Consider the following 24,269-nt stretch of genomic DNA (forward strand, 5'->3'; position numbering starts at 1 on the left):
CAGGGAACTCGAAGCAGAGGAGAGAAAAGCCGAAAGGGAGTTGAAGGAACGTGATCTGGCGCTTCAGCAAGAAATTAAATTCAAGGAGCTGGATTTAATGAGAGAACGGGGAGAGGTACCACCCTTGCTGACGGGGTCGACACCTAGCCAGAACACCTGGGAGGTGGGCAGACATGTGAGGCTGGTTCCACCCTTCAGTGAAAAGGAGGTCACTCAATTTTTTCCACACTTTGAGAAAGTGGCTCGACAGTTAAACTGGCCGGAGGAGGCCTGGACCATACTAGTGCAAAGTGTGCTGGTGGGTAAAGCTCAAGAGATTTATTCGGCGCTACCAATGGACCAATGTGCAGATTACGAGGTATTGAAGAAGCACATCCTCAAAGCCTATGAGTTGGTTCCTGAAGCTTACCGGCAAAAATTCAGGAATGCCAGGAACAGGCAGAGTGAGACCCATGTGGAGTTTGCCAGAGTGAAAGAAAACATGTTTGATCGGTGGTGTGAGTCGAAAGGAGTCGGGAACGACTTCGAAGCATTGCGTGACCTGATGCTGGTGGAGGAATTTCAACAGTGTGTCCACGAGGACATCAAAGTGTACCTGCAGGAAAAGAAAGTACCAAAGTTGTGGGACGCAGCCACCATGGCAGATGATTATGCCTTAACACACCGGATAGGGGTCCACACACCTAGCTCCTCGCCTAGACTTCAGCAGGGGAGTTATGGAACACCCGGTGCGGAGAACGACAATACATGGCGGCGGCCTCGAGAGGATTATGGGGACAACGCGGATACCCCAACTGTTCGAAATCAGAGGGCTACGGGCCCAAGACAAACTTATTTCCCGGGGGGCCCGAGGCAGACCACGAGTTTTTCCTCCGGGCCTACTTGCGCCTTTTGCAAAAAACCTGGACACTTGATGTCCAGTTGTTACCTCATGAAAAGGGACAACCCAGAGCGGAGTGCGACTATTACAACTCCGAATGCGATGGCTAGCGTAAGAAATCGCCCACAGAAGAGTTACCAACCATTTATTTATGAGGGGTTTGTCTCACTCGAGGGAGACTTGACTAACCAAAGACCTGTTAGGGTATTGAGGGACACAGGAGCCCATCAATCCTTAATGCTTGAAGGCATTTTGCCATTGTCAAAGAGTACCGCAACTGGTGATAGTGTTCGGTTACAAGGGATCGGTGGCTGTGTTAGTGCCCCACTTCATGTCATCCATTTGGAATCCGATTTGGTGTCAGGACCGGTCACCGTCGGTTTACAAGCCACGCTTCCTGTAGAGGGGGTATCTGTGATTATCGGGAATGATTTGGCCGGGGGGCAAATTTATGGTAACCCGAGGGTGGGTAAAGAGCCCCGCAGGGGAAATAACACCACCCCAGCTCGGGATGGCGACAAAAGTTCCAAGTTATTCGTAGGGGGACTGAACTTCAACACAGAGGAAGAAGTTCTGACCTCTGTCTTCAACAGATATGGGCCGCTGGTGGAAGTGCGGGTGGTAAAAGACAGGGAAATGCAATGGTCAAGAGGGTTCGGCTTTGTCACGTTTGCAAGCACAAGAGACGCCAGGGAGGCAGAGAAGAATTGGAATGGTAAGGATTTGGAGGGTCGGACCATAACAGTAGGGAAGGCATTTCGTAGGCGTCGAGAGGTCTACAGAAGAGGACCACTTGGCGGTAGTTTTGGTGTTGGCAGCAGCCGATATTACTATGGAGGCTCCCAGAGTTACGGCATCTCCCGAAAGAATGATTGGCAGAGGACTGGCCGAGAAGGAGACCGCCAGTCAGGGGACTGCTGGGACAAGGGGTCCCACCGTAACTGTTAGGAGTCCGGAGAAGTTGAAGCCCTCTAGATACGGCGGAGCCGCCGAGCCTGGGCTCCTACACGGGCTAACCATGAATGCCACGTTCTTAAAAGGTGTCCCGGTAGGGAACGTTCCTACACGGACTAACCGTGAACTCCACGTTCTTAAAGGCGTCCATGTAATGAACTTTCCTCCCCGGACTAACCATGAACCCCACATTCCTTAAGGCGTCCATGTAGTGAGTACTCAGCTGGGCCTCCATCCAAGAGCAACTAGAAGTGGTTGACGCTTGGCCTAGAGGGAATTACCTTGGAATCTCTGGGGGGTTTTGGTGAAAGTTTGTTGCTTTATTTTTGAGATGCGATAATTGTGCCCGGGGGGAACTGATGATTTGGGGTATCGGGTTGGTTTATCAAAGTTGGCTGGCACAGAAAGTTTTCGCTGGGTTCAAACTTTCTTTTTTGAAGGGGGGGAGTGTTACGGATCCCGGATTTAGAGGAGTTTCTATTCATGTCATTGCTTATTAATGTTTATTCTATTAAAGGTTGTTGTGGTTAAAGGGTTAGAGAGGCTCCGGATAACAGGAGACCGGAAACGGGATAGTGAACCGGAAGAAGAAAAAGACACGAGGTCCGGGAGAAGCGGCGATCTTCTTCTTCCTCGCCCAGCTCCGACGCGAGCGGTGTCGATATTGAGCAGCATGGGGAACGCTGCGTTTGAAAGCCCATCTGGCGAGAAGAGTTACCTGCGCGGGGTAATTACCGGTTACTCGTCAAGTTGCCGTGGGTTCCTGCACGGAACCAACCGTCCGGCACAGTTCGCCTCAACGTCTACAAGGACGCGTACGGGTCGCACCTTGGGCCTCGCGCGCTTTGCGAGCCGCGCCTTGCTTTGCCCACTTTGCTTTGCAAGGAGGTGTGCGCTGCAGCAGCTGTTCCCGGTACGCGACGTGCACGTTTGGAGCACGTCAGCCAGGGGTTCGTTCAACCGCCCGTGTGCGGAGAAGTCGAGCTTCACCTTGGTCTGGAGGGGCCCAGAGACATTGTGAGGGACAGTGACCATTGAGGGGTCGTGAGTGGGGAAAGGGGGGAAATATATGAGATGGCCATCTTAGTAATATTGGTGATTGATTGTTGATGGTTGTTGATTGATTGGGGAATATATTATTGAGTAATCCGGATCTTTGGTGTGGGGTTTCTTATTGACTTGAATTATTGTGTCTTTCATATTGATTGCGCTACGAAAGCGTATAAATCAGAGATCTTTCTGGCGGGGTCCTCCCACGGTCCGGGGGGTCACCAAGACCAGGTAGTTACCGGGAGGACCACGTAACAGAATTAAATCACGTGACATCCAACTAAATCACGCGATATCCAACTAAATCTCGCGATATCCAACTAAATCACACGATATCCAACTAAATCACATGATATCCATCTAAATCACGTGATATCCAACTAAGTCACGTGACATCCAACTAAATCACGCGATATCCAACTAAATCATGCGATATCCAACTAAATCACACGATATCCAACTAAATCATGTGATATCCAACTAAATCATGCGATATCCAACTAAATCACGGGATATCCAACTAAATCATGCGATATCCACCTAAATCACATGATATCCAACTCAATCACATGATATCCAACTAAATCACGCGATATCCACCTAAATCACGCGATATCCAACTAAATCACGCGATATCACTTAATAGTCCATACGGCACGATATCGAAAGAGCAACTGAGACGTGACAGATTTGCGCAGTTGGGTATTCCTCTGTGCCAAACCGTGATAGAGCGAGGGAACCATTCGCGATCGGCATGTTACCACAATAATTCAACCACGATAGAGAGAAACCACGATGCAGAAACTCGCGATCGGGGTGGGCTTGCTGTATATATATTGTTGCGGTTGTGAGGAATAAAGATAACCACCCTCTTAGTTAGTTGCACCACAACATGTAGCCTCACTTAGTTCAGTTATGTCTTAGTAAATGTTAAGCATAGTCTCCTTTCCTGTGTTAGTATGCGTTGAGGCAGGCAAGTAAGTGTAGGCTTCGTTGCTCGTTGGGCTGGAATGCCATGTGTTCTTTGGGCTGGAATACCATGTGCTAGGGCCTGGAACAAGTCTGAGAGGCCCGAGGGAGGAGCTGCAGGGGAGTGGCCGGTAAGCGGCAGGCAGCCAATGGAAGCTCAAGGGGAGTGGCTAACAACGGCAGCCAGGGGAGGGCCTTGGAACATTCTAATGGGACTCTGGGCGGGGCTATAAAACCCTGCCCCGGGCCCCCCGAACAGGCAAGTCGGTCTGTGTGAGAGGTGTGGTTGGAAAGCTCTCTGTGATGGAGTCTCTCTCCGTGGCCAAGCTCCCAGCGCGCTGTCTGTCTCTGAGCTCTCTGTCCTGGGATTCTGAAGGACTGTGTGTGTGATCGAAAGCATGAACTCTCCCTGCCATGTGCTCTGCTGCCTGTTAATAGCGCTTGCGAGGACGATCCCTCCCGGGGCCATAGACGCCAACGATCTCGTTGCCTGAGCTCCCTGCACATGCCGCGAACATCCCAGGGATGCACGCAATGAGCTGACTGGGGCGAACGGCGCCAAGGCCGTGCTTGAGCGCGTTCTCTTCTCTTCCTTTCTCCACGTGAGTGAAATGGCCCTTGTCTGGGGATTAAATTAAGGATGATAAGTTTCTGCTCTGTGTCTCTTTGCCCTGATCATTTGTATAAATTGTATAATAAACCTGTGTTATTTCGCATCCATTTGGTCGTTCACGTCATTCCCCACCATTGGCTTCGCACTGTACGAATAAAACCGCCAATCAGGTTCAATAAGAATTAACGGCACGAGTCACGTGACACGCGACCCGCTCGGGCATATCAGACCAGTGTGACTCATGCGAGGTCCAGTCCCCGTTCTCGTGGCGGCGTGTGTATCGAAGGTACATGGGGATTCGACCCGATACCCTTCTGCACGCTCGCTACGGGGGTGGCGGCTGGAATTGCTCCGCAATCCGCCCCACGAGTGTAAAGTGGGTTTCGGCCTCGTGGACTCGAAGGCCCGAGGGGGAAAAGGGTTTAACCCCTCTCTGTACGTCGACGGGCTCGAGATCCGCAACAATATATATATATATATATATATATATATATATATATATATATATATATATATATATTGTTGCGGATATGAGGACTGTATTTTTTTTATTGTGTGCTTTATTATTATTATTGTTTATTCTGCGCCTCCTGCCTCCGGAGCTGTGTAAAGGTCAAAGGGCGTCCCATAATTAGTCCATAAAGCATCCACACCACAGCCAATCATAGAATACCCCTGTTCGATCGCTTATATCTTATTATGTGTCTTAGGGTAAGGCCTTGTCTCCCATTAACTTAAATACTCCATTGTACCAAGTGAAATAAGAATAGGTCCCCTTTCATTTCGTTTCGATGGCCAACTGCATTTTGGGCGGTTTTCTCTTCATCCACCATTGACCACGAGGCAGGGTCGGAGAAGAAAGGCGTGTCTCCACCTCGTCATAGAGGGGAGGAGTGAGCCAGCCCCACTCGACCAACCATGAGCCAGGGGTTTGGCTAGAGAGGGCGGAGGAAGAGCGATCGGGGAGGTTCGAAAAGGTTGAGGGGCGGGGCCTATATAACCCACGGCAGGGCGTTTCCCGAGGAGAGGAGCTTTTACAACCCAGACGAGAGGGAGTCCAAGCAGTTGGGTCCAAGAGAGGAGCTTTTACAACCCAGACGAGAGGGAGTCCAAGCAGTTGGGTCCAAGAGAGGAGCTTTTACAACCCAGACGAGAGGGAGTCCAAGCAGTTGGGTCCAAGAGAGGCGTTTTGAGTTGAGTCCGAGAGAAGTCCAGAGTTGAGCTGCAGCTCGAGCCACCGAAACTGCATTTACTGCAGCTCGAGCCACCGAAACTGCATTTACTGCAGCTCGAGCCACCGAAACTGCATTTACTGCAGCTGGAGCCACCGAAACTGCATTTACTGCAGCTGGAGCCACCGAAACTGCAGCCGCAGCAGCGTGAGGCCTGGACGGCAGTTTGGAGCAGGGCCGCGAAGGAACGGCGGCTGCCCAACGAGTCGATCGTGCTGCAGGACCAGTTGGACCTCCCTATCCCGCCAGCCATCCATCTGCCATCCCTCTCATCATTCCCCGTGTAAGTGTGCTCGTAGTCTGTCTTTTGTCTTGTCCCTGGGAATAAGTTAAGCCTGTTAGATAAGCTAGTATTTTCCCTGTGTCTCTAAAAAGCTTCTGTATATTATTTTATTATCTTTCCTTCTCCTTGGTTATTTTGAGCCTGTAAATAGTAAATAAATTTAGTAGTATTTTCAACCCTTTTCTCGTCTTATTCCTTTTCCTCTTTGCATTCGGTCGCTTTAGAGTTTTCCCGATTGAATAGCGATCCGGCCAAAGTTTGGGGTAAATCGGGTTTTAGAGTCGGGGAATAACTGTTCGTTCGCGGAGCCTCCACTCGGCAAATATAACATCTTTAACCGCGTCCGTAACGATATATATACTTGTATGTATGTATGTATATATATATATATATATATATATATATATATATATATATATATATATATATGAATGTGAAATGATGATGATGTGAAATCACACCGGCCTCGACCGGCCTCGCCACCTAGCCTATAACCTTCCCAGGGCCCGTCCCGACATTTTTTGTTTCAGAGGTTTCCTCCTATCTTTCACCGTTCAAGAGATTAGCGAGTGAAGACAAAAAACAAACAAACAGACAAAAACTTTGTTTTATATATATAATATATATATATTGTTGCGGATCTTAGGATATATATTGTTGCGGTTTTGAGTTTGTAAAGTGAGCCGAATAAAGGTTAAAGTTTGCCCCCCCATAGTTAGTCACACAAGCAACATGTAGCCTCGCGATAGTATAGTTATGTCTTAGTATTTGTGAGCTTAGTTCCTTTCCATCGTTAGTTCTGCGTTGAGTAAGAGCCAGGAGAAAATAGGCCCTACCGCCACCGATCATCCTACGTCCGTAGCCTCAATCCTTTTCGCGCTAGACATGATTGGGCGAGTTAACACGAGGCAAGCTAGGAAGGTCGGGGCGGAGTCGAGGGCGGAGCGGCAGAAGCGCTGACGGTAAGCACGAGCCGCCAATCAGAGCTCGGAGGTGGTGATGGCGGCCTTGCGTCACAGGGCGTGGTGAGAAGGTTCGGGGGGCGTAGCTATAAGACCCGCTGCGCAAAAGCCCTTGACAGGACTCGCAGGACTGGTGCACACACGAGAGTAAGGACTCGTGAGAGAGAGACATGCCTAAAAGGACTCGTAGGACTAGCGCGGGAACACCGATGAGTACAGGTCTTGCAGCAAACAGGATTACACAGGACTCGCGATGCACAAGGGTTGTGAGAGGACTTAAAGCAGAGAACTTGCACGAGCACTCGCACACACTAACCAGCTCGGAGGACAAGGAAGAGGAGTTGGCAACGCTTATGAACTGTACAGATACGCGGGCGCAGCCAGACCCGCTTGACCTGAATACAGCGCATTTGAGGCGCGCGAGTGAGAACGGCTGAGTAACCGCCAGCCGCGCTAAAGTCCGCCCTTTGCCGTTTCGCCCCATCATCTGCTTGTTTGGGAGATGCGCTACGAGTCCCTGCCTTCGCCTGCCACCATCTTCGCGGGACGTGCCGGGGCCGTGGAGAGCCGGACGGAGGCCATCTCTGGACGACAACGTGGACGCGTTGGGGAACATCTACCCATCTGCAATTCCCTGTGTGAGTGTGAGACGGGCCCATTGTCTGGGCTTTAGTTAAGACTGTTTAAGGCTACTCTGTGTCTCTGCGTCCCTGAACATTGCATATACATGTGGGAAATAATTAAACCCCTTTGTTCTTCCTTTCTTCCTGATTCGATCATTCCTGTGGTTTTCTCATTTGACTAAGCGTGGCACGAGCACAACCGCTCTAATCGGGTTCCAACCTCTAGGTAACTGCACGGACCACGTGTATGCAATCCGCTCGGCATACTCAAACCACCTCGTGGTCCGTGCGAGGCTTGTTTACTCACTCCCAGGGCAGCGCGGGGAATTAAGTACGAGCGAGAAGTGGTCCCGAAACCCTACTCCACGTTTGTCCGGAAGGGACGTAATAAGCCTCGGTTCCGCCAAGCCCAGAAAGACAAGGGGATTAATCCCCCTTTGGTAAGGCGAAGAAGGGCGGCATAGAGAACCTCAACAATATATTGTTGCAGATCTCCCGAAGCCTGTTCCCGTTACAAAGGGGGATTAAACCCCTTTTTTCCCCCTGGGTCTTCGGGGCCGCGAGACCGAATTGCCACTTCCCGGCAAACGTGAAAAAAGGTTTCGGGACAAATTTGCATGTACCTTTGGTACCCACGCTGCCATGAAAGCGGGGATCAAGCCTCGCACAAGCCACGCTTAATCGAGTACGCCCGAGCGGAATGCATATCATGTGACTCGTGCTGTTACTTTTATTGGAATCCGATTCGAGCGGTTTTATTCGTACCATGCGAAGCCAATGGATGGAAGGGACAGGACAGTCAAATCAGAGGAAGAACACAATTTATTTACACTATTATGTACAATGATTCAGGAATAAGGAAAGGGGGACACAGAGCAGAAGCTTAACCAGTTTAACTTATTCCCCAGACACGGGCCCAATCACTCACACGGGGAAATGGAAGAAGGGCACGCTGCCGTTGCCCAGGGCACGCTGCCGTTGATCCCTTGACAATCGTGGCATGTTGATTGAAATGCCCATTTTGCACTGGCCTTTTTAAAGCCAATATCAAGACATCACGTGCAGCTCAATAAAATCATCCCGTACCCCTTGGCTAATCACTGACATCAAAACGGCTGTTCAACAGCTGTGCTATGAAGTGACCATTGAAGGTTCAAGTGACCATCCGTGACCGTTTTGTCTGACAGTGAGGACACGATTGTCCACAAATAAGTTCACAAATTTACTACACGCAGTGTTATTGTTGATATTGAAAGGTTTCAAAGGTGGAAAGTTTCTTTTGCGTTTCAGTATATATATATATATATATATATATATATATATATATATATATATACAGTCACGTGAAAAAGGAAGTACACCCCATGTAAACTTTTGACTTTTTAAACATATTTCAACATACAGCTATTTGATCTTCATTTCAACAATATTGAGAGATAAAGGTGATATAATATCACAAACATCATGAAACATTTACATTTTGTAGTCCATTGTATAATTTATATAAACATAAATGCAAATTTCGCATGTAGAAAAAGTAAGTACACCCCGACATTTATCACTACTTCAAATACCTAAAATTAGAATCAGGTGCACCACCTCAGGTGCAAATGATTAGAACCTCGTCAGAGAGGATCTTGGAGGAACCTGTCTTATTTAAACCTCAGACATTTCGTTTGGTTTGCTTTTTGTTGTTGAAGTGTGTGGCGTCACCATGCCTAGATCAAAAGAGCTCTCTGAGGCCTTCAGAAAGAAGGCGAAAGATGCCTACGATTCTGGGAAGGGATTTACAAAGATCTCCAAACAATTTGAAATCAATCATTCGACTGTCCGGAAGATCATCTACAAGTGGAGAAGATTCCAAACAACTGCCAACTTGTTCAGGCCAGGCCACCCCAGCAAATTCAGCCCGAGAGCAGACCGCAAGATGCTGAAAGAAGTCTCTAGGAACCCCAGAATGTCATCACGGGACCTACAGGTAGGTCTTGCCACTGTTGATGTCAAAGTGCACGAGTCTACCATTAGAAAGAGGCTGCACAAATTTGATCTACATGGGAGGTGTGCCAGGAGGAAACCGTTGCTGTCCAGAAAGAACATCAGGGCAAGACGAAAGTTTGCCAATGAACACCTAGGCAAAGACCAGCACTTCTGGAACAATGTGCTCTGGACAGATGAGTCAAAGGTGGAGCGATTTGGCCACAGTACCAGAAGACATGTTTGGCGAAAACCAAAGACAGCATTTGACCACAAGAACCTGATACCAACTGTAAAGCACGGTGGTAGAAATATTATAGTTTGGGGCAGTTTTGCTGCATCAGGGCCTAGGCAGCACACCATCATAGAATCCACGATGAATTCTTCTTTGTACCAGAGGGTGCTTGAGGATAATGTGAGGCCATCTGTCGGAAAGTTGAAGCTCAACCGAAGGTGGACATTGCAACAAGACAATGACCCTAAACATACCAGTAAATCCACCAAGGAATGGCTGAAAAGAAAGAAATGGCGGGTTCTGGAATGGCCAAGTCAAAGCCCGGATCTAAATCCCATCGAGATGTTGTGGGGGGATTTGAAACGAGCTGTGCATGCAAGATACCCCTCAAACATCACACAGCTGAAAGAATTCTGCATGGAGGAGTGGGCAAACATTTCTCCCAGTCGATGTCAGAGACTGGTAGACAGTTAAAAGAAACGCCGACTTGAGGTTGTTTCTGCCAAAGGGGGCAATGCCACCTATTAGAGCCAAGGGTGTACTTACTTTTTCCACACGCGAAATTTGCATTTATGTTTATTTAAATTATACAATGGACTACAAAATGTAAATGTTTCATGATATTTGTTATATTATATCAACTTTATCTATCAATATTGTTGGAATGAAGATCAAATAGCTGAATGTTGAAATATGTTGAAAAAGTCAAAATTTTACATGGGGTGTACTACTGTACTTACTTTTTCACGTGACTGTATATATATATATTTATATATATATATATATATATATATATATATATTATATATATTATATATATATATATTATATATATATTATATATATATATATATATATATATATATATATATATACACATATATACATGTATATATATATACAGACTTGGCATTTAATATGGAATATTCTTTTTGTGGGGGTGAACTTACTTTTCAAGATGACTTGGAACCCAAAGTTCATTGGAATTATGTTGAAATTATTCTAGATTTTGTTAATGTGACGTTTAAAAGAAACAAAAACCACATTTGACATTTCGAAGCAAATAAATTGATCCTCGAAAGTGATGTAAACTGATATCGAACTCAATTCACGGACAGTACTGTGTTAAACTTCTGTACGTTTTCCAGAAGTATCTCTTTATTTTGCACATTAGCCAAGAAAAAATTCAACAAAAATAAAAGCTAAATTATGACTGGGATTACGGACAGTAAAATTACAGTTCAGTTCTTCGTGTAACCCCCACGAGCTTCAGGAGAGCACGTACACGTTGAGGCATGCTGTCCACGAGATTTGCCAAGGTTTGGACAGGAATCGCTTGCCATGCAGTGACAATAGTCTGCTGCAATTCACGCACAGAGGTCGGCTGCTTGTCCAAGTTGTCGATTTGATGCGTTAATTCTGCCCACAAGTTCTCTATCGGATTCATATCTGGGGACATGGCAGGCCACGCCATATGCTCTACACCACGTTCAGCAAGAAAGTGTTGGATCATGCGAGCACAATGAGGCCGTGCATTGTCATCTTGGAAGACAAAGTTTCCTCGAATGGTTGCACGAGCAAAAAGCAATGTTTCTTCCAGAATGACCCTGTACTTGAACTGGTTCAGGTTTCCATTCAGAACAACCAGGTCAGTTTTGCCCCCTGCATGAAAAGCAGCCCAAATGGTCACCCCACCACCTCCAGCTTGGACTCTTGGCACTATACAATCTTCGTTGTGGGCTTCATGCACTTGTCTGCGCACTCGGATGCGGCCATCTTGACGATAGACCAGAAATCTAGACTCTTCACTGAAGGTCACGTGATTCCAGTGTCCTGGCTGCCATTGACGGTGCTCTCTGGCCCACTGCAATCGGCGCTGGCTGTGTTGTCTGGTCAGGCGTGGCTTTCTCAGGGGATGCCTGGCACGATAGCCTGCTTGAACCAGTCATTGGTTGACTAGCCTTCTGGATACAGGCACATTTGTCAGTTGATGCCACTCAGCCCTACGCCAATTTGCTGACTTGGTACGGCCATTGCAGACTAACCGGTGCAGCTGGCGATCATCTCTCCTTGTGGTTCTGCGTGGACGTCCTGGCCTCGGTATTGGAGTAGGGACAACCCCTCTGAGCATTTCGTTTCAGGATCTTTGACACCTGACCTTGAGTAATGCCATACTGCCGAGCAATAGCACGCTGTTTCATGCCAGAATTTCGGTAAAGCCATCACTCCATGACAAACAGCATTGTCAAGTTGACGGACCATCTCCAGAGGAAGCGGCAATAACTTTTGTAGACGTGCAGCAGTTGTTTTCCCACGAATACAGAACGCAACAACCCTTGTATACCCGATTGTGAAGCCAATCATCAAATGTACCTGTCCTTACATTTTGTCATGCCACCTGTGATATAATCCTGTTATTGACTTCGTGCTGCGAAAGACATTCAGTGACATGGTTCTTTCAACAAAGACATCACCGAAGGGTAAAAAAAACTCACCAGATTGATATACTGAGTTCAGAAAGTAAACCCGTCAAGAAAAAAAAATATTCCATATTAAATGCCAAGTCTGTCTATATATATATATATATATATATGTATATATATATATATATATATATATATATATATATATATATATATATATATATATATTTATATATATGTATATATATATATATATATATATATATTTATATATTATATATATATATATATATATATATATATATATATTTATATATATATATATATATATATATATATATATATATATATATAATATATATATATATATATATATATATTTATATATATATATATATATATATATATATATATATGTATATATATATATATATATATATATTTATATATATATATATATATATATATATATATATATATATATATCTATATAAAGTAGAGTTGGCCTCTGTGTCTGTATCCTGATCTATCTACGATCTCTAAGATCTCGAGAACCCGTGGACGGATTTGCGAGCGGAAAGTACTGTTCGACTCGGGATGGTCCCAGGAATGTCACGGAGACATAAACATTTAAAAAATTTCGGGTTTTAAAATTAGCGTATTATTAGCACTAGCAGAAGAGAGAGGGATTCGAAGGGAGGGAGCGCAGCGCTTCTAGCGCTTCTGACTACAGCACACCTTAAAATTAAAAAAACTTCGGGTTTTAAAATTAGTGTGTTACGCGTAATTAGCGCTAGCAGAAGAGGGAGGGAATCTAAGGGAGGGAGCGCAGTGCTCCCTCCAGCGCTTCTGTTAGCGTAATTAGCGTATTTCGGAACGTTAATTTTTCAACTTCATTATTCGGAATCAGTACGTCCCAGAGAACCTTCGTAATGTTACTTTTTCAACTTCATCCGATTGACATGGGACCAACGGCATGTGACAAAGAGTGAAACATACAGGCTACATTTATTTGACGACAATGAGTTCCGACTTCCGACCTCGGTGGGATGACAGGCTGAGTCAACCCCCCTGGTGTGAAGGGGGAGGAGGAGGGGAGGGGGAAGAGAAGGGGAGGGGAACGAGGGGGAAGGGGATGGGAGGGGGGGAGGGGGAGGGGGAAGGGGGAGGGGGAGGGGGAAGGGGGAGGGAGAGGGGGGGAGGGGAAAGGGGGGGGAGGGGGAGGGGAGGGGCCCTTCTTCCCCTGGGCACCCCCGCACCCTTCCCTCCCCCCCTTCCCCTCCCCCCCTCCCCCCCCTTCCCCCCTCCCCCCCCATTCCCCTCCCCTCCTCTTCCCCCTCCCCTCCTCCTCCCCCCGCTTCCCCCTCCCCCCTCCCCCCCCCGTTCCCCTCCCCTCCTCTTCCCCCTCCCCTCCTCCTCCCACTCCCGTGCAAAGCCGGGTACCTCTGCTAGTATATATATATATATATATATATATATATATATATATATATATATTGTTGCGGATATGGGATTTGGCCTCCATCCATATCCGCTTGTAAATATTCCCCTATTTCCCCAATACTCCCCAACTATCCCCAATCCCCCATTCCCTAGTCCCATTGTCTGTAAACAACACTCTGTAGCCCCGACCTTCCCCTTTTTCCCCCATTAAATGTCGTGCCCAGGTTCACCGCATCTCACGTAGACAACTATAGGACATCTTGCCAGTTATTCTTAGTCTATGTCAGTTAAGGACTCGTTTCCATTAATTCTGACTCTTCGTTGCACCAGAATGTGATTGTATGGCACCAGTAGTGAGTTTAGGACCTCCCAATACCTCCCCACAACCTCATCTCCGCATCCTCCCATCATCTCATGGAACTACAACAACAACAACAACTACAACCACAGCGGGGGCGGCGCGGCGGCGGTGCGGGGAGTGGGCGTCCTCACTCCAGCTTGGTTAGCCGCCATTGCCCATGTGCTCCGACGGGGTTACCACGAAGGGGCTGACTGTCAGCTCCTCGTCAAGGGCGTAGCCCGGTAACCCCCCCGCACCCAATAAGAAGCGGCGGGCCGATTCCATCTGGGGCGGAGCTAACGAGCCGAGGGCGTGTCACTCCCCGCTGGATATACGCAGCCACTTACCGGAGGTGACGTGAGATGCGCCCCCAGCTTGGAGAAAGAACGTCACCTCCTAGCGCTGAGAGATACCTCCCGCATCTCTGGACCGGACCGGGTCGATTCTGCCCCTGAGCCAAGGTGCACCTTGAGCCATCGATTCTGCCCTTCCTTGCCATCAATCCCTGTGTGAGTCAGTCTTGTCCCGTTTATCTGTGGTCTGTCGGGGCTAAGATAAGACCGTGTTTAAGTGCCCACCTTCCTATGCTGTACCTCTTGTCCGTGTAATCTAAACGTTCTGCAAACCCATATTATAACCTCCTCCGGAGGTCTTGAGAACTGTACCCCTGGTGTCGTGTCATTTAACCCAGCCGTTGTGTCCTTTCCTTAATTGATTTAGCATAGCGCGACTTGGTCAACGTCGAGTGGAATCGGGCGGGATAGGGTTCTAATCGGGGGGTAAACTGTGCGAACACGGCGGCCATTCCGCTCGGCCCATAATAACATCCTAATAAGTCGTGTCCGTAACAATTGGTTGTCAGGAGTTGGATTCGGACCTGGGACTAAATTCATTTAGCCCAAATTTTGGAACACCAATTGTACTATTAGAGTAACAATTGGTGTCGGGAAGTGGGATAGGTCCCGGAGCGCGTTTCACGCGCTCGAAATTATAACAGCGAAATTTGATTGTGTTTTACAAAAAAAAAATATAAAAACCCGAATTTTGGAAGTCGCGCTATGGCAGATCAAGACGGCTGGGTTCCGGTAGAGGAGAGTGAGGCAGGGTCGATCCAGGACCAAATTGAGGGACATGAGGAGAGCGAAGCAGTGAGGGTAGCAGACGCACAAAATGGCGCCTCGCACATGGCCACGGCGACCGCGCCCGCGACCGTGGTAGCGCCGCTGGTGGATTCGAACCTTTTCCTCCTGCAAATGAGGGCCCTTATGGAACAAATGGGAGACCAAATTGGAGGTTTGAAAAACAGTATAGAGGCTCAGGGTGAGCGGTTGGGAAACCAAATTGTGGGAATGAGGGCTGATAGTGAGCGATTGGAGGGCCAAATGGGGGTAATGAGGGACGAAGCGAGGGGTACCGGTGAGGGGTTAGACAACGGGATAAAAGAGGTGAAAAATGGGTTAATGGGGGTAGAAAACAGAATGGCCGCTCAAGAGAATCAAATGGAAGGGATGCAAGAGGGGTTAGAGGGGTTAGAAAACAGGATGGAAGGCAAATTGAGGGACATGAGGAACCAAGCGGAAAGGGAAGTTAAACAAATGGGGCAGCAGATAGAGGGGGTCAGAATGGGGGTAGAAACTAAACTGGATGCTCACAGGGAGGAAATGGAGCAGATGAGGGTGGCATCTGGGCAGGAGATGCAAGTGATGGGAGAGGAGATCAGAAGAGGTGTGAGTGAGGAGGTCGGAGGAGTGCGCGAGGCGGTGAGGCATTGTAAGGAGCGCATGGAGAAGGAGGTGAGAAAGGGGACTGTAAAATTGCAAGGGGGTATAGAGGAGTTGACGCTGGGAGTAGAACAACTGACAGTGGGACAAAAGGAGTTGGGGGACCAGGTAAAGAAGAACACAGCGGTAATAGAGGGTTTAAAATCGACACAGAAGGAGATGAAAAAGGACGTAGGGGTAATTAAAAAAGAGTGTCAGACGGTACATGAGGACTTGACGAGGAAAATGAACAAGGTGGTAGAGGTGATGGAGGTTAAAGAGCGGGAGGTGCGGGAGCACATAGAAAAAAATAAAGTGGAGTTAGAGGAAGAACTTAAAGGGGCGCACGAGGAGATGAAGGAGGTGAAGCAGAAATTAGAAGAAGTGGAAGAAGGGGTGAGCGAAATTAAGAAGCGACGGAGAGAGGATAAGAAAGAGATAAAGGAGGAGGTAAAAGAATTGGTCCAAAGTCTGTGTTCGGATCGTGATGATGTGCTCATTAACCGGATGAGGGATTCGCAGGTGATGGAGGAGAAGCGAAGAGAAAGAGGACCCGGTGTAAGTGGTGACCAATATGGTCGTGCGTATGATGCGCCAGGTGATTTAATAAGCTTGGGGGTCGAGATAGACCCGGATGTTCGTGAGAGGCCAAGAGTGAGGTGTATGGCTGGTCCGGAGGGTATGGAACGAGAGGTGCGAGGTGTGGGTGAGCAAGGTTGTGGTGGTATGGAATGGGTAGCGGGTTGCGGAAGTGTGACCCATGCATCGACACCAACAGGGGTAGTTTTTAGAGGGACAGGGGAGGCACGAGAGCCCCTTGGGGGTAATGTACTGTGGGGGCCCGGCCGGTTCGGCCCCGCGCTGACCCCGCAAGGGGCGACGCACGGGGTCCGGCAGGCGGGCAGCGACTCACATACGAGGTGGTCCCACAAGGTCCCACTCGCGCCGTATGACGGTGGGTAAGGGTGGCATCCCTGCCACCCTTCCCATATGTGGGGCAAATGCGCTATAGCTTATGGGGTTTATGGCAGTGAAAACTAGCCCGGGTGGGTTAGGTTATATTGTGTGTAGGGATCTAGCGAAGATGACATTAGGTAACGTTAAGTTTAGTTAGTGACTGATACCTGTAGTGGGGACGCAGGTAGTTTAATGTGGATTATAATGACGAGGGAGCGCAATAGTTTAAAGGGGCGACTGGGAAGCGCAAGTTTTAGAGGGGAGTAGTTAGATGAGATGATGCCGTGTGGTTGAGAATTGAACAGGTGTGATTGCACAGGTGTGCAACTGGACAGGTGTGTGGAGCAGTGTGGAGCAGTGTGTGAGTAGTGAGTGTTGTGGATCAGCGTGAATGCGCTTGGGGAGAGAAGGGTGCAGGTGGCACCAGGTGTGAGAGCACAGGTGTGCAAGTACAGGTGTGTGGAGTACATGGAGTAAGTGGTACGGAGTGGTGTGCATGGTGCGAAGGTGTGGATGGGGGAAGAGTGGACCCCTTTCACGAGTACCCGGGGCGGGTAGTGTAAGTGTTAGGTAGAGGGTATAGGTAAATTGTGGTTGGATATTGGCATTTGTGGTGCGGTTGCAGAATGGTATTGTGGATGGGTGCATTAGTGTTGTGGAAATGGCTGGGCGTGTAGCCTGTTAGTGTGTGTAGTTGGTTTGGGCACTCCACCACTGTGAGGATGTCGGCCAGGTGAGGCCGCAGGTGGGCTCTGGGAGCCGGTAGAGTTGTGGATGGGGCCCGAGGATCCGGAGGACGGACCCGGGTAGCCCAGTGCCAGAGAGGGCACCGAGTGGGGAGAGCGCCAGAGGGCCTTCCCCAGGTAGTTAGGTTAGGGTAAGGAGCAGGTAAGCTTGGAGGCAACTGCAGTGGTGGAGGTGTGCAGGTGGGTAGACCTGCGGGGAGAGCTACACGTCGCGGCCCAGAAATTGTGCGAGGGCACCGGGAGATGAATCGGGGGAGTGAGACCCCAAATTGAAAAGCACCACAGTTTGGTCAATGGGAATTGGTTTTTAGAACCCATAGTGTAAGAGCGCCAATGGTTTGGCAGGAGAAAGACCCCGGGTAATGTAAAGTTGTTAAAGTCATTTAGGAAATAGTTAGGATTGATGAACCTGTCGCACCATACGCAGCCACTTACCTGTGGTGATGATGACTCCACACCTGTGTTTTCTTTGTTCTGTGTGCAGGAAATGAGAATTGCTGTGTGGATTGGTGAGATGCATCACGACGTGGATGAGACATTGGGGTGATTCCGTCTCTCCCTCCTTAGGAGGGACTGATGATGAATTGGTGATGGCAAATTTTGATGTTGAGTTGGAGATGGCAAATTGTGATGAGAGTTGGAAATGGCAAATTTGATTGGTTAGGAGGGAGAGAAGACGAATTTGGTTTATGGGAGGAACGGGGAAGACAGTAGGGACGTTTGTTGATTTGTAAAGTAGATGTTTATGGGTAGTGTTGTGTTTTGTGGATACAGTAAGGGGTAAGGGAGGGGCCATGTAGGTTACCTGGTGGGGGGGGGGGCGTATGGTAGGAACGTACCTGTCTCACCTGGTTCCCATGTGCCCCTAGTGTGCATTACCTAATGTTGCGTGCACTTTTGCGCCCTTACCACCTTACTCACTTGTCTTCTTTTGTCTCCCACCTCCGAGGATCTGGCTTTGGGGCAGAGAGAGAGGAGAGAGAGGTGCTGGCTCCGCAGTTGTGGGCCTGCACTTTCGCTGCTTGCTGCCTGGATCGATACACCATATGGACCGCAATTTTTGGTGGCCACCCACAATGGACCGCAGTTCTTTTGCGGCCAAGCACAACCCGTGGATGGACCTATGGGTCAACGTGGCACCTATGCCATACAGGTGAACCACTACTAGTTGGCCCCCTGACGGCCACAAATTAGAAATGGACGCGGTTGGCGCCTTTCTTTATTTTTGAAGGAAGCCAGAACACCAAGTGGGCTCCAAGGCAAGACCAGCGGCAGAACATCGGCCGGCTGCGACACCACCGGTGACGTTGAGCACTTTATTGGTGCACCGGATGGTGCTGACTGTGTTATGGGGTGGTGCTTTTGGTGCTTGGATGGGGTGCTCTGCACATTATTAAAGGCCGTAAGGCCACAGAGCACTCGTGGGTTGGTGTATCGATGCTGGCATGCGTGCTCTCTCTATGCATAACATCTGCATGTGTTCCTCCAAAAACAGGTCCTGGATCGTAGTGTAAATATCAGTGTAGTCTTGTGTAAATAATGTTCTCTACCGGCTGTATGTTTAGTTTGAGAATTCTTTCCGCGATTCGGTTATCCTGTGGGTGTGTTTCTGTGAGGAGAAGGGTGCAACGTCGCAGGGGGACATATTTACTCAATTGTGAACATCTGTAAAACTGTCGCACTCAGGGTAGATAGAGTTAATAGTAGAGGGAACTACATCTGAGTGCCACACTAACGTAGGTAAAGATTTATCGGGTCGGGACGCCCCGAGGTAGAGAAGGGTGCAATGTTGCGGATATGGGATTTGGCCTCCATCCATATCCGCTTGTAAATATTCCCCTATTTCCCCAATACTCCCCAACTATCCCCAATCCCCCATTCCCTAGTCCCATTGTCTGTAAACAACACTCTGTAGCCCCGACCTTCCCCTTTTTCCCCCATTAAATGTCGTGCCCAGGTTCACCGCATCTCACGTAGACAACTATAGGACATCTTGCTAGTTATTCTTAGTCTATGTCAGTTAAGGACTCGTTTCCATTAATTCTGACTCTTTGTTGCACCAGAATGTGATTGTATGGCACCAGTAGTGAGTTTAGGACCTCCCAATACCTCCCCACAACCTCATCTCCGCATCCTCCCATCATCTCATGGAACTACAACAACAACAACAACTACAACCACAGCGGGGGTGGCGCGGCGGCGGTGCGGGGAGTGGGCGTCCTCACTCCGGCTTGGTTAGCCGCCATTGCCCATGTGCTCCGACGGGGTTACCACGAAGGGGCTGACTGTCAGCTCCTCGTCAAGGGCGGAGCCCGGTAACCCCCCCGCACCCAATAAGAAGCGGCGGGCCGATTCCATCTGGGGCGGAGCTAACGAGCCGAGGGCGTGTCGCTCCCCGCTGGATATACGCAGCCACTTACCGGAGGTGACGTGAGATGCGCCCCCAGCTTGGAGAAAGAACGTCACCTCCTAGCGCTGAGAGATACCTCCCGCATCTCTGGACCGGACCGGGTCGATTCTGCCCCTGAGCCAAGGTGCACCTTGAGCCATCGATTCTGCCCTTCCTTGCCATCAATCCCTGTGTGAGTCAGTCTTGTCCCGTTTATCTGTGGTCTGTCGGGTCTAAGATAAGACCGTGTTTAAGTGCCCACCTTCCTATGCTGTACCTCTTGTCCGTGTAATCTAAACGTTCTGCAAACCCATATTATAACCTCCTCCGGAGGTCTTGAGAACTGTACCCCTGGTGTCGTGTCATTTAACCCAGCCGTTGTGTCCTTTCCTTAATTGATTTAGCATAGCGCGACTTGGTCAACGTCGAGTGGAATCGGGCGGGATAGGGTTCTAATCGGGGGGTAAACTGTGCGAACACGGCGGCCATTCAGCTCGGCCCATAATAACATCCTAATAAGTCGTGTCCGTAACAATATATATATATATATATATATATATATATATATATATACTGTATATATATACTGTATATATATATTGTATACAGTATCTGTGTCGTTTCTGTGTCATCACTGAACTACTCCCTCAAACTTTTGTGAAATTGTACCAAACTTCTGGTATGCACCTATCTATCCCGTGTGTATATCTATAGGGTATTTATTTTGAAAAAATTAGAATTTTTTTTTCTTTTTTCAATTATTTTTTTAAAAAACTTTTTTTTTCAACTTAAATCTTCAACTTCAATTGTTTATAAAATGTAATATCACGTATATTACATATACATTTGTGCAAAATAATTGTTTGTATTATGATTGGTGTAAACCATGACAAAACAGCACCTCAGGTGCAGTCATCTAATTACATATCTACATATCTGGCCAGTGTCTGTGTCGTCACTGAACTACTTCCTCAAACTTTTGTTTCCGTGGTTGTGAAGTGTTTTTAATAATGCAGTGGTGAGTTGTTTTGAATCACGTGGTGGTGAGGTGTTTTGAATTACATGGTGGTGTGGTGTTTTGAATCAAATGGTGGTGATATCTTTTGAATTATATGGTGGTGATATTTTTGAATTATGTGGTGGTGATATGTTTTGAATTACGTGGTGGTGATATGTTTCGAATCATGTGGTGGTGATATGTTTTGAATCACGTGGTGGTGATATATTTTCAATTACTTGGAGGTGAGGTGTTTTGAATTACGTGGTGGTGAGGTGTTTTGAATTACGTGGTGGTGAGGTGTTTTGAATTTCTTGGTGGTGAGGTGTTTTGAATTTCGTGGTGGTGAGGTGTTTTGAATTACATGGTGGTGAAGTGTTTTGAATTATGTGGCTGTGAGGTGTTTTCGAATTATGTGGCTGTGAGGTGTTTTTAATTACATGGTGGTAAGGTGTTTTGAATTATGTGGTGATGAGGTGTTTTGAATTACGTGGTGGTGAGGTGTTTTGAATTACGTGGTGGTGAGGTGTTTTGAATTACGTGGTGGTGAGGTGTTTTGAATTATGTGGTGGTGAGGTGTTTTGAATTACGTGGTGGTGAGGTGTTTTGAATTACGTGGTGGTGAGGTGTTTTGAATTTCGTGGTGGTGAGGTGTTTTGAATTACATGGTGGTGAGGTGTTTTGAATTACGTGGTGGTGAGGTGTTTTGAATTACGTGGTGGTGAGGTGTTTTGAATTTCGTGGTGGTGAGGTGTTTTGAATTACATGGTGGTGAGGTGTTTTGAATTACGTGGTGGTGAGGTGTTTTGAATTACATGGTGGTGAGGTGTTTGAATTTCGTGGTGGTGAGGTGTTTTGAATTACGTGGTGGTGAGGTGTTTTGAATTACGTGGTGGTGAGGTGTTTTGAATTTCGTGGTGGTGAGGTGTTTTGAATTACATGGTGGTGAGGTGTTTTGAATTATGTGGTGGTGAGGTGTTTTGAATGACGTGGTGTGAGGTGTTTTGAATTATGTGGTGGTGAGGTGTTTTGAATTATGTGGTGGTGATTTGTAATCGTCCCAAACTTCCAGTCTGCACATACCCCTCCCGTATGTACATATGTGCTGAGGGAGGCTTTTTTGACTTAAAAAAAAAATTTTCAACCAAAATCTTCATCCTAAATTGTTACCGTGCACTCGCGAAGCGAAAGGCAGGGTTAAGCATTCGGGTACATACGTATGTAAGTCCGTTTGTGCGTGTCTGCATTTTTAAAATTCATTTTCTCGGCAACCGTTGGTCAGATTGGCATGGAATTTTCACCATAGGAGGGCCTCCTCCTGTGGAATATTTTACTGTGTATTATGACGTCACAGGTAACGTGGTTTGGCAGATTTAAATACTGAAACGAAAATATTTAAAAATTTATAACTCTTGAACCGCTTCATTGATCGACGTGATACTTTGTATTGTAGTGGAGGTCATGAAGTTGTTATTGCGTGAAGAAGAAAAGTCTTCTCGAGTGGGCATGGAATTAATTATCACACTGCACATGACGAGCAGGCAAAGTACGGAGCGACCTCACGGGGTCATTTTGACCTCAAATAAAATTCTGATTTCAGATTTGTCAATCGCTGAGGTATATTAACACACGACCAAAACAGATTTGGCGAAATTCCGACGATTTTTGATGAAAATATAACATTTGTGTCTGCATTTCAGTAAAGTAAAGTGTGTGCCATGTCAGCATTTTAAAAATTGAAACGTGGCTCATTGTAAATAACTCCATGTGGGGAATAGGTGTTGTTGACAATGACGTCATTGGTGCCATAATTACGACGTCATAATTTGACAGGGACAACGCTTAGTCTGATCAGTTTGAAATTTAATTGAGCATGATCTATGCAACAATTATTTAGAGAATATAAATTTATGATGTCATTGCTCACGTGGTCTGGCAGCCATATTGGATCAAAAAAAAAGAAACATTCAAAAATAGAACAGTTGGCTCACACCAAGTTGACTGCGCAGGGTAAGTATTCTATGAATACCATCTAGTTTATAAAAATGTATAATCACAAACACTACAAGTAAATTTGTGCAAAATAATTGTTTGTATTATGATTGGTGTAAATCATGACAACACAGCAACTCAGGTACAGTCATTATCCTCAGCTAAAACAAGCCCGTTCCTCTGTAACGACGCGTGGTGAGCCGGGCCAAGCTCGTATATGTATATTACATGCATTAAAGCTCATTCTAACCACTGACTGACTGACTGACTGACTGACTGATATTAATGTTCAGTAGGTTTTGGGTGTTGTAGAAAGCTGAAATTTCACGTGCCGATGGACATCGAAGCCAATACACTGGGAAAAATCACAGAACCATCGGAAAGCGTTTGTAAATGAACGCTTATGTGAAAAACGTGACTGCGTCCATAAATGAAAATATACATTAAAAAAACAAAAACCTCTGTTTGCATGCCTAAAAAAACATTCAAAAAACCTCGATCGATATCTAGCATTTGAAAACTGTAATTTGTATAACTGTAAACTTTGAAATAAAAACCTCAATGAAAATGTCGGGAAAAAAAATCGCAAACGTCCTCTTCCATTCCTCCCCACCCCTCCCAATTAATATCAGTTGATAAACTGTTTAATAAATAAATGTGTTGGTGACATAGCACAGATGTGATGGGACAAAAGGCCTTCTCCTGCGTCAACGTTTGTCCTCTATCCTTGCTTGGGTTATTAAACAGTTATCCCAAAGAGATCATACTCATGTATTCTCCTTCCATCTTTTGGAAACGAATACTGTCAAGGATTCCATATCCAAATTTGTGTATAGAGATAATTTATTCTACTATACAAACCTACGTGCTATGTGAAATTGTGTCCAATGTTTATAATGTCAGATTTTATAAATAACAGAAATATAGACTCTTGGAAGAGGGCAGCAGGTTTGCAAAGTGACAGTGGATCAAAGAGTGACGGGAGACAAAGACCACGCATGAACATATGAGTGGCAGGATGGAAAGGGTGCTGAATTTTGGCGAGTAGAAGAGAGCAGTGGAATGAGTGTGAGAAATCATGATATGATGATAGGCAGCACTCTTGAAGGACTGGAGGGAGGAGTACAAAACAACAGACACATGGAGTTGACTCCAATGATGAGGGAATAGAGGGGTGAAGCAATGGAGGTGAGCATTCAGCTGATAATTGGAAAGGGCAACCTGGCGTGGGATTCTGGAAGAACGCATGTAACCTGTGCAGGTTGGGGTAGAATGGAGGGACCAGAGGCAAGTGCAGCGAGGCCAGAAGTAGGGCGATAGGAAACTGAGCGTAGAGCACCCACCTGCCGGCGGTGGGCAAGAAACAGGCTATGGAACATCAACTCTTGCTGAGAGATGCAAATTGCACAAAAAATTCAAAATACACTAAATATTTCCAGGGGAAACC

Source organism: Myxine glutinosa, chromosome 8, assembly GCF_964187855.1.
Source record: "Myxine glutinosa chromosome 8, kmMyxGlut1.1, whole genome shotgun sequence".
Taxonomy (NCBI): domain Eukaryota; kingdom Metazoa; phylum Chordata; class Myxini; order Myxiniformes; family Myxinidae; genus Myxine; species Myxine glutinosa.